The sequence below is a fragment of the Curcuma longa genome, chromosome 17 (genome assembly GCF_044706935.1).
Source record: "Curcuma longa cultivar G26 ecotype Majalengka, Jawa Barat chromosome 17, ITB_CL_G26_1.1, whole genome shotgun sequence".
NCBI lineage: Eukaryota > Viridiplantae > Streptophyta > Magnoliopsida > Zingiberales > Zingiberaceae > Curcuma > Curcuma longa.
Window position 1 is genome coordinate 8,680,062 of NC_133877.1, and position 10,200 is coordinate 8,690,261.

A 10,200-nucleotide genomic window follows, 5' to 3' on the forward strand; every position below is an offset into this window, starting at 1 on the left:
ATTTATCGAAGGAAAAGTCGGGTATTACACTACTTCTTGTAATGATCATTTTTTTTCTTTCTACTATACCATTTTGTTGAGGGTTTTAAGGCATGATAATTCATGGTGATAATCGTTATTTTGACAAAATTCAATAAACCTATGGTTTTCAAATTCCCCTCCATAATCACTTCTTATTCTTTCTTTTTTAACCTTTTTCATTTTTCTAGTTGTTTACATAAATTAAAGTTCTCAAATGTTGATTTCCACTTAGTGATATTGATTTCAATTATTACTAAGTAATATTGATTTCCACTTAGTGACTTAGCCTCGTGGGAATTGAATATGTCTAAGTGTAGTTCAAGGATTGAATTTGTTCAATTTAGATTGGTTGGTTTGTGAATTGTTTTAGTTTGTTCCCTTGTTGACAAACATTATAGATTGTGTCAATAATCTACTAACTAATTCATTATAACTTATTTTTTAAATGAGTCTTAGATAAGTGTAACCCAATCTCTTATGCCACAATTTAGTTTTCGCTTAATGTGTCAGTAGATACTTAAGTGAGGAGATTGATTGATTGTGTAGATATTATTTTTTCTAATTTTCTTAACTATTATTTCAAGATTTTTAAAGTTTTTAATTAGGCATTCAAAATTTAAAAATACTACTAAATAACCAGAATCACACAATTTACTAATGTTAAGAGGATTGAATTAAATTTATCAACTAATAGCACTTTATGAATAATGAAATTGAAACTTAGTTCAATATTACATGTTCCGATTACCTTAAGTTTTCTATTATTTCCAAATGCAACTAATCCTAGGTTCTTGAGTTTCAATTTGGTGAATTTCAATATGTTTTCAGTCATATGTCTAAAGCATCCAATATCCAACATCCATTGATCCAATTTTTATGTTCATGCACATAAGATATTTGATTTGGATCCAACTTATAATTGGATTTAAGATAGATAGATTGATTTTTACTACTTATTTTCCATCTCACCTATTCTAGATGTCAAACATGTTAATCCTGTGAGTTCATTGTAAGATGGTTTTCAGTTTAAATTATTGAGTTTAAATTAAATTTAGGTTATGAATTATTTAAGTTAGATTTATTTATGTTAAGAATTATTAATTAAGGTTTAGTTAATAATTAAGTTTTAACTTTAAATTATTATGTTTAAATTAATATTAATATTAAATTAAAATTAGAGTTATTTAATTAAGGTTTAATTATCAATGATTTAATTATTTAAATTAGAAATAATTAAAGTTAATTAAGTTAGATTGATTAATTACTTTATTGTTTTAATTAAATTTTAAATTAATTAATTTAGTTTGAATTCAAAGAATTATTTGACCTTGAGTTATATTTAAGTTTAACCATTGATCAATTTAATGCAAATTTTAGGTTTCAGCTTCAAGTCATGGCAAGGCACTAAGGTCTTCTAGGGTATTAGAGTAACAACTACTTTCTTTGACAAAGCTGATTCATGAAATTGAACATTTAACTAATGTATTAAAATCTCTTGGTCTAACTAGTCTAGGATATGGCGAGGTAGCTTCAGTTAGTTCCACTTAGCTAAGGTACTTCTGACTCTACTTGACTACCTAGACCAACTTTCCTATCATACTATCATCTCGCTCCACTCCGATACTATATTGGTCAAATGTCAATCAAGCATATGTCCTTATCTAACCATTCTAAGTTAAGCAAGAAATAAACTAAACATGCATAATAAAAGCAGTACATCAAGCAATCATGCATTTTAATTAACAAGAAAAATAGCTTTTCTATTGGCTCTCCCTAAATCATATCGTTGATAGACCTATCTGTAGGGAATCTTATGCGACAAACAACAAAATTCATAGTGAAAATAGGATCCCAATGAGCAATCCATACGAAAAAAAACTTGTACGAAGTTTGATTTATCTATCTAATAGATCTATACCTTTGAAGCGTACCTTTCGCTTATCCCGCTTGTCCTTGATTTGCTGGATCTCTTGCACGTTCAAGCGTCCATGCTTCTATGTGTATCCACACGAACATATCTCAAGCTTCGAAAAAGAATCATCTTTGTGGTGCTAGCGACATAAGGAGATTCAGCCAAAACAAGGAGGAGGAAGAAAAGGAGTGTTCTGCCAAGAGAGATAAGATAATTCAAAATGCCTTGTGCACCATTGAAAATTGTAAGAAAAACCTTTTATATTCATCACATGAATATGAAGGATTTTTGCCTCTTTAGCTTCCCACATTAAAGCCAATTAAAACCTAAATAGAGCACATATTTCTCATGTTGGCTCTTCATCTTCTCTTCATCCAATGAAAAGAAAAATCCTTGGTCTTCCTCTATTATTAATTCATTAAACAATTTAATGAATCAATATCTCATTCAAATTTAGTTGAATCTAGTCTAAATGAGTCTAACTCAAATTAGACTCAATTTCATAATCCAATTGGATTCACTTAAGTCTAATTAATTAATCCAATTCGGATCATATTTTAGTCAAATTAAAATCAATCAATCCCTAAAGCATTATGTCCTTTGTGTATAACCCAATAGATTCTTATAACGTTGATAATGTTTCTAAACCTCTATACACACATAAGCAATGAGCAGCAACTAGCAATGCATTATTGCTACTCAAGTAAGGAGAAAGTTGAGATCTGACCTAACCTTTCCATAACTACTATAATATATGATGATGTCCCTCTATCCTCGATATTTAGATTGATCAATGATTCATAGACCGTGTCATCCTCGATATCAATCTTTGTGTTTCTTGATCCTCGAATAGACTCACTCAAGTATTGACTCATTTGAGCATGGTCATGTATTTAATAGTCCTACTCAATTAAGAGGCTCACATATATCACTCCCATCATATGGGAAGGATAGATCTCATCTACATCACTTACATCCCTCCGCATAATTTGTTGCATACTCAGTGATCTCCTTTATAGTCCACCGTATTATGGGTGATGTTTGACGATACTAAAGTACACATCTTCTTATGTAGGGATAGTTAAGAGTAATGTTCTCTACATCATCTCACTATCAATTTAACTAATTGATATGATGTAGATTAGAACCTACTAGTCAAGGGCATTATTATATGTAACGACCCGGCCCGTCCGCCTGTGGGAATTATACTTATCCCGACCCCTATTTTTCTATGGGTCATGGGCCGTCAACCATCGACCGTGCCATTACCTACTAGGACTTTCCACCCCTGCCTAGTGGATTTTTGCCTTCCCCAGATTCGAACTCTAGACCTGCAGGCTAAAATACTAAAGTTCCTTGAATTTGGTAACCAAGTGAGAAGTTCTCACTTGGTTACTAGATTCAAGGAAATTTAGTACTTTAGCCTGCAGGTCTAGAGTTCGAATCTGGGGAAGGCAAAAATCCACTAGGCAGGGGTGGAAAGTCCAAGTAGGTAATGGCACGGTCAATGGTCGAGATAAGTAGAATTCCCACAGAAAAATAGGGGTCGAGATAAGTAGAATTCCCACGGGCAGGACGGGTCGGGTCGTTACATTATATTTAGTCATTTAGCACAAACATGAAGTAAATATAATAATCAAACTTTGTTTTTATTAATAATAGAATATAATATAAAAGTTCCTAGTCAATCATCACATAATTGGCTCTAGGGCTACTACTAACACTATCTAGGTAGTGAATCTGATTCTCAGAGGTCCAATATTGATTTGGTCCAACTTGATTAACCAAGCTTGATTTAGGGACCCATTCTTGGACTCGATTTCTAACATTTCGATTTACTAAAGATGGATATGATTTGAATCAAGTCTTAGCCTTGTATCCAAGTTTGAATTGATTGTATATAGTCTTTTGAGTTCCAAGTATCATATCAAGGTACTTAGAGCCCAAAGTGTACCATTCCAATAACCCTTTAAGTTCTTTGAATTGAATTTTCATAGTGGAATTTTCTTCCTCAAATACCATGATATCTATTTAATAAATGTTCATTGATTGTGGATCGATAGTAAGGAATTTCTATTGGTGCAGTCTTGCCCCAAGTATCATTGGATTTTAATGTTTGGCTAAAATGAGTTTAAGTTAGGCAATGTTGGTAATCTAATATGTGTGAATTGAGTTCACAGGAAAATCCAGGATTGAAAACTTGGCAAATGGTGAAGTCTAGGAGGCACGGCCTCTTGGCAAATGGTGAAGTTCCGGAGGCGCGATCTCTTGGCAAAGGAAGACTTAGAATGACGAAGCTGAGGGAAACATCTCAAGCAAGTGCAAGGATGGGCACGAGGCTTGTGGAAGATGTTTGAAGGCGTGAGTCAAGGCTAAGGGATAAAGAAGAAAGCTGAAAGGTGATTTTCAGCTTCACTAGTCGATTGATATTCCCATCAGTCGACTGATGTCCTGATCCAAAACACACAGAGAGTTTGGTCGAGTGAAAATCACTAACCAGTCGACTGACCAGTCGACTAGTGGAAGGTTCAGTCGACTGATATGTCAACGTTGGGCAGACAGCTGAAGAATTAAACGCAATCTACAAGAGTCGTTGAAGCCCACCAGTCGACTGATCCCTAAGGCAATCGACTGGTATCAAGAAAAATATAAAAAGACAGATTGAAGATTGGAGACGCAAGTGTTCTTCACTTTTTCTTTGTGCATGATCTTCAAGCTCTGTAACTCTCAAAAGTCTTCCTCTAAACCTTTACTACTCATTTTTGTAAGAGAAAGAGATCATTTGTAAAGGTTTCTCCACCTTCAAAGAGTGCTTTGAGAAGGAGAAGGTTCATATTGGAACGATTGTTGTGTGTGTGTAGATCCTTGGATTAGTCATCTCATAGAGGTGGTGTAACGACCGCCCTTCTTAACCATAAGGTGATCTGTTACTTAATTGCTAAAATCTACTATTAATTTAAAATTTCTTGCTATGTGATAGTTGAGTAAACAAATGCTCCCAATGGGTAATATAAAGTCTAACCATTCTAGTAACAATGACCAAACCATAATTACAATCTAAGAGCATGACAATTAAACATACTTTAGCAATTTCTAAACATGGATTTAGAAACCTAGACATGGTATCAACTTGGCATTAAAACTAAATAATGCTAGCATATGAATTTATCTTAAATAACCTGATTATTGCTAGGGTTTCCAAGGATTATTGTAAAAACACAAAGATCGTGTGCCGTCATTGTATTCCACCTTTTGATAGTGAATTTTCTCTCCTCTGCCCGTGATTTTTTACCCATCAAGGGTTTTCCACGTAAATCTGTGTGTTCTTTATTTTCTTGTTTCAATTTTTGCCCTAATCTCGTAACAAGTGGTATCAGAGCAAAGTTCATTTTGATTTTGTGGTTTTCAATCGGGAACAACCATGAAGTATGATATTCCGCTTTTGGATCGCAACACCAGATTTACGTTGTGGCAGGTTAAGATGCGAGCGGTGCTGGCGCATATGGACTTGGACGATGCGCTGTTAGGATTTGACAAGATGCCCTCGACATGGACAAAGGAGGAAAAGGAACGTAAGGATCGAAAAGCCCTATCTCAGATTTACCTTCATCTATCGAATGAGATTTTGCAGGATGTTTTGAAAGAGAAATCCGCTGCTGCGTTGTGGTTGAAACTGGATGTCCCCTTGAGGAGCTCATAAAGGATTATCATGTAAACCCTGCAATTGGACTCAGATCCGCATGATAACAAAGGATCAGTGGTACTACTCTTCGGAATCAGAAGTTAATTAAATTCGAGTTGTCAGTAACTCATTTAATTAACGGACATACGATATCTTAAACATAGGGAGATTAATGTAGTTATAGTAAGAAAGAGCTCATACTATAATATGAGATTGGTGCGGTAGTGCAATAATAACTCTCTAGTGGAATGAGTTATTATTGATGGGTTTAAAGTTGGGTGTTCAGGGAGAACACAGGAACCCCAAGTCCATCAGGAGGCCAAAATCAATTTCTCCTTTAGGTCCCTACTGTAGCCTTTGGATAAAACCTCGTATCCACCTAAGAAAATTATATGAAATTTCGGATAGGAAATTTTAAGAATTTCTGAAATTATTTTTTCAGAGAAAAATTTTGTTAAAAATTCTGATTAAAATTTCCGTTACGAAATTATTAATTTTCTTCTGTAGAGAAAATTAATTATGATTTTTCTAATCAAATCTGGATGAAATTTGATTAGAATAAAATCTGGATGAGATTTGATTTGATTTGAATCATAATTTTATCTCTTCTGCAGACAAAATTGGTTATGATTTTTCTAATCAAATCTGGATAAGAAGATTTGATTTGATTATAATCATATCAAATTTTGTGAGATGACATAACTATATAAAGGGGGGTTTAGGGGAGGCAAAAGAACACACAACAAAAGGTTTCTCCTCCCCTCTAAGGCTGGCCAAGGAGAATCAAAGCAAATTTTTTTCTTGCCTTCCTCTGCCCACCCTCTTTATTCTCTTCTCTTCTTTTGTGGTCGGCAATCCAAGCCCTCCCTTCCTATAGGGCCAGCGGCCAACAACAAAAAGGAGGAGAAGAGAAAACTAGAAGGAAGAAAAGCTTGCTTCATTGCTTGCATTCTTGCCATCGGAGAGAAGAGACTTGGTGGAATCATCTCGAAGGATCGTTGTCCACACAATGTTCAAGAAGAGGAGAGGATATACAGTAGAAGATCGAGAGGTCTTCAACTCCTTCTAGACATCCCGTTAAGAAGAGGTATAATTTAATATTTCCACTATAATTAAATTATTCCTTTTATCTCAGATCCTGTAAACCAAACACAAGAGCCTAATGATCTAAATGCGTTGATCAAACATTGATTTGATTAACTATGAGGGCAACTTGAAATCGTTTCTGAAAATTTTTTATTCTGCAAGAATTCACCGGAACGGTTTTTCAAAACTTTCCCATCAATACCAGGCTCCTCCTCCTCCTCCACCCCTGCTGATGATGAGTAGATGTCTTGATTGAGTTAGAGTGATGTCGAGATTATGTTTAGAATTGATATGTTATGTATCTCGAACATCGCAGCTGTTTATGGGATTTTCTTCACTGACATTGCTATGTGTATGAAGTTTTAATATTTCTATGTTATGTCTTTCTCTCTTATCCATTTTCTTTTGATATTTGTGTTGCATTCTTGTTTGTTTTCACTAAGGACGGTGTATGGATCTAAGGGGAATTCTTGTAATTTAATAAGGCATTTTGAGACATATTTCAATCATGACTCCAAACTTACATTTTAGACATACTTCATACCTCTATAAGAAAGCCTTAGTGATGTTTACCTGTTGACAGCCTTAACCATCAAGTATGTTGATACAAAGGTTTTGTGCCATTAAGTGTTTCATGATTTTTGAAACTTTGTATCAAAATCTTATTTTACTAGGCCAAAATTTTTCAAAATATTTTTTCCCTATTGTATCTGATGTAAGTAATGACCTTATAAAATTTTATGATTTTTCATCGTAACTTGATTTACTTATGCTTTTTAGAAATTTGGGTCTGAAACTCTAATTATTCAGACACCAGTCGACTGATTCAGAAATCAGTCGACTGATAAGGTTGAAAACCTCTGATTTTGCTCCTTTTCTTGACTATTTACATATCTTATAACTTACTACACTTTGACATATGCTCTAGGAGTATTTTTATGGTCTATAGGATTGATCATACCTATATTTTAGGTTATACTAAGACATTGTTGGTGCATGTTATAGGGGGAGTAGGGTTTTAGGGAGAGTGTGTGCCTGAAAAAACTGATTTTATAAAGAAATGAGGCTCTTGCTTGAATGGTTGCCCTAACTCCTGTTCGTTTCTACCTCCTTTTAGATTTATGATCTTTTTGTTGTCTGTCAAAAAGGGAGAGAAATGGGTTTGTTTTAAGTTAGAATCTACATGCTCTTATGCTCTTATTCATGCTTATTATCTTATGATTCATTCTTTATCATTATGGTTATTTTGCTGATGTTATATCCTGTCATATTAAAGACCTAACTCAAATAAGTTTTTATCAAACATCAAAAATGGGGAAATTGTTGGTGCAGTATTGCCCCAAGTATCATTGGATTTTAATGTTTGATTAAAATGAGTTTAAGTAAGACAATGTTGGTGATCTAATATGTGTGAATTGAGTTCACAAGAAAGTCCAGGATTGAAGACTTGGCAAATGGTGAAGTCCTGGAGGTACGACCTTTTGGCAAATAGTGAAGTACCGGAGGCGCTGCCTCTTGGCAAAGGTGAAGTCCCGGAGGCACGACCTCTTGGCAAAGGAAGGCTTAGCATAACGAAACTGAGGGAAACATCTCAAGCAAGTGCAAAGATGGGCATGAGGCTTGTGGAAGATGTTTGAAGGCGTGAGTCAAAGCTAAGGGATGAAGAAGAAAACTGAAAGGTGATTTTCAACATCACCAGTCGATTGATATTCCCATCAGTCGACTGATGTCCTGATCCGAAACACACAAAGAGTTTGATCGAGTGAAAATCACTGACCAGTCGACTAGTGGAAGGTTCAATCGACTGATATGTGAACATTGAGCTGACAGCTGGAGAATTAAACACAATCTACAAGAGCCGTTGAAGCCCACCAGTCGACTGTCTCAGACTGGTATCGAGAAAAATATACAAAGACAAATTGAAGATTGGAGACGCAAGTGTTCTTCACTTTTTCTTCATGCACGATCTTCAAGCTCTGTAACTCTCAAAAGTCTTCCTCTAAACCTTCACTACTCATTTTTGTAAGAGGAAGAGATCATTTGTAAAGGTTTTTTCACCTTCAAAGAGTGCTTTGAGAAGGAGAAGGTTCATATTGGAACAGTCGTTGTGTGTGGATCCTTAGATTAGTCACCTCGTAGAGGTGGATACCAAGTAAATCGAACGGGTTAGCATTGGTTCATTTTACTTTTGTCTTATGCTTCTACTAACGATTTTTGTAGGCAAAGAGTGAAATTTGCTATTCACCCTCCTCTAGCAAACGCAACGGTCCCAACAATTTCTTTATATAATCCAAAAACCACTCTTAAGTAGACTCACATTCAACTTCAGCAATTCCAAAACAAACTGGGAGAATGTTACCATTACCATCAGTTGTTGTTGTTAGGATGTATACCAGAATTCTAACTGTGTAAATAAACATTCTAAAATAAGAATCACATTTGGTCAATATTTTGTAAGTGTCCATTTAATCTATATTGTAGATAAACATGGTGTGTGGAGTCACACAGAAGATCATGTTATCAGTTCCTTATAGGTTATAAACAGTGTTCACAACCAAGATGGATTGGATAAATCATTAGAATGGTTGTAGTGTAATTCGGTCTTAGTCTGTCTTGACTATAAAATCACACTAGTACACTAAGTGTGTATTGAGCAGGACCATCTGAGGATTGTTCGATTTATACTGACTATATAATCAAACTAAACCTCTGTTACTATAGATGTACATGCTCTTAATCCCGATATAATAACAAACACATGTGCTTAGTATGTACTTCTTTAATTTATCAAAGGGTGAGATTTAGATCGATAGATCAATAGGCCCGATGAGTTGGGAAGTAGTATTATGTACATGGTGTGTTGTTGATTATAGAAGGAATCTGTGTCCTATAATCTAGGTTGATGATGTCCCCTTGAGGAGCTCATAAGGATTATCATGTAAACTGATAGCTTTCCGCAAGTATACGGAATGTCGTCAAGTAATAAAAAGATCGAATCCACAGGGACCGTGGAATTACTTACTAGATCTAGCACAATAAGGTGGAGAGAATATTGAGCATGAGTTGTGTGGCGGAGATGGGAGTGTTCTAAAGTACTTTATCCTAGAAGTCGGAGTAAGGGATCGACTGTGACACTATGTGGTGGAACGATCCTAGGACTTCGGACTTCCTCAGAGAATGGATTGATTGACTTGGATCCTCTACCTTTCCTCAATAATTGTTCAATTGTAGGGATGTTAACCAATTTATCCAATTCAACCTCGTCAGGTATCCTCGAATTAATGCATTGGTGTTCTTACGTCACTCGTTATCGGTTTGAAATGGTTCTAGAAGCCCGGTTCAAGGCATTCCCGTGTCACTCAGGCGCCCCGAGTACTAAAAGAACCCTATCCCCTGTCACAGGATATCTTTTTACGGATCTCTCCCCAATAACGAATAACCGCTAACTATCCCTCATAAGAATTTAACTACGCATTAGGAAACCCCTCGGAACTCGCCC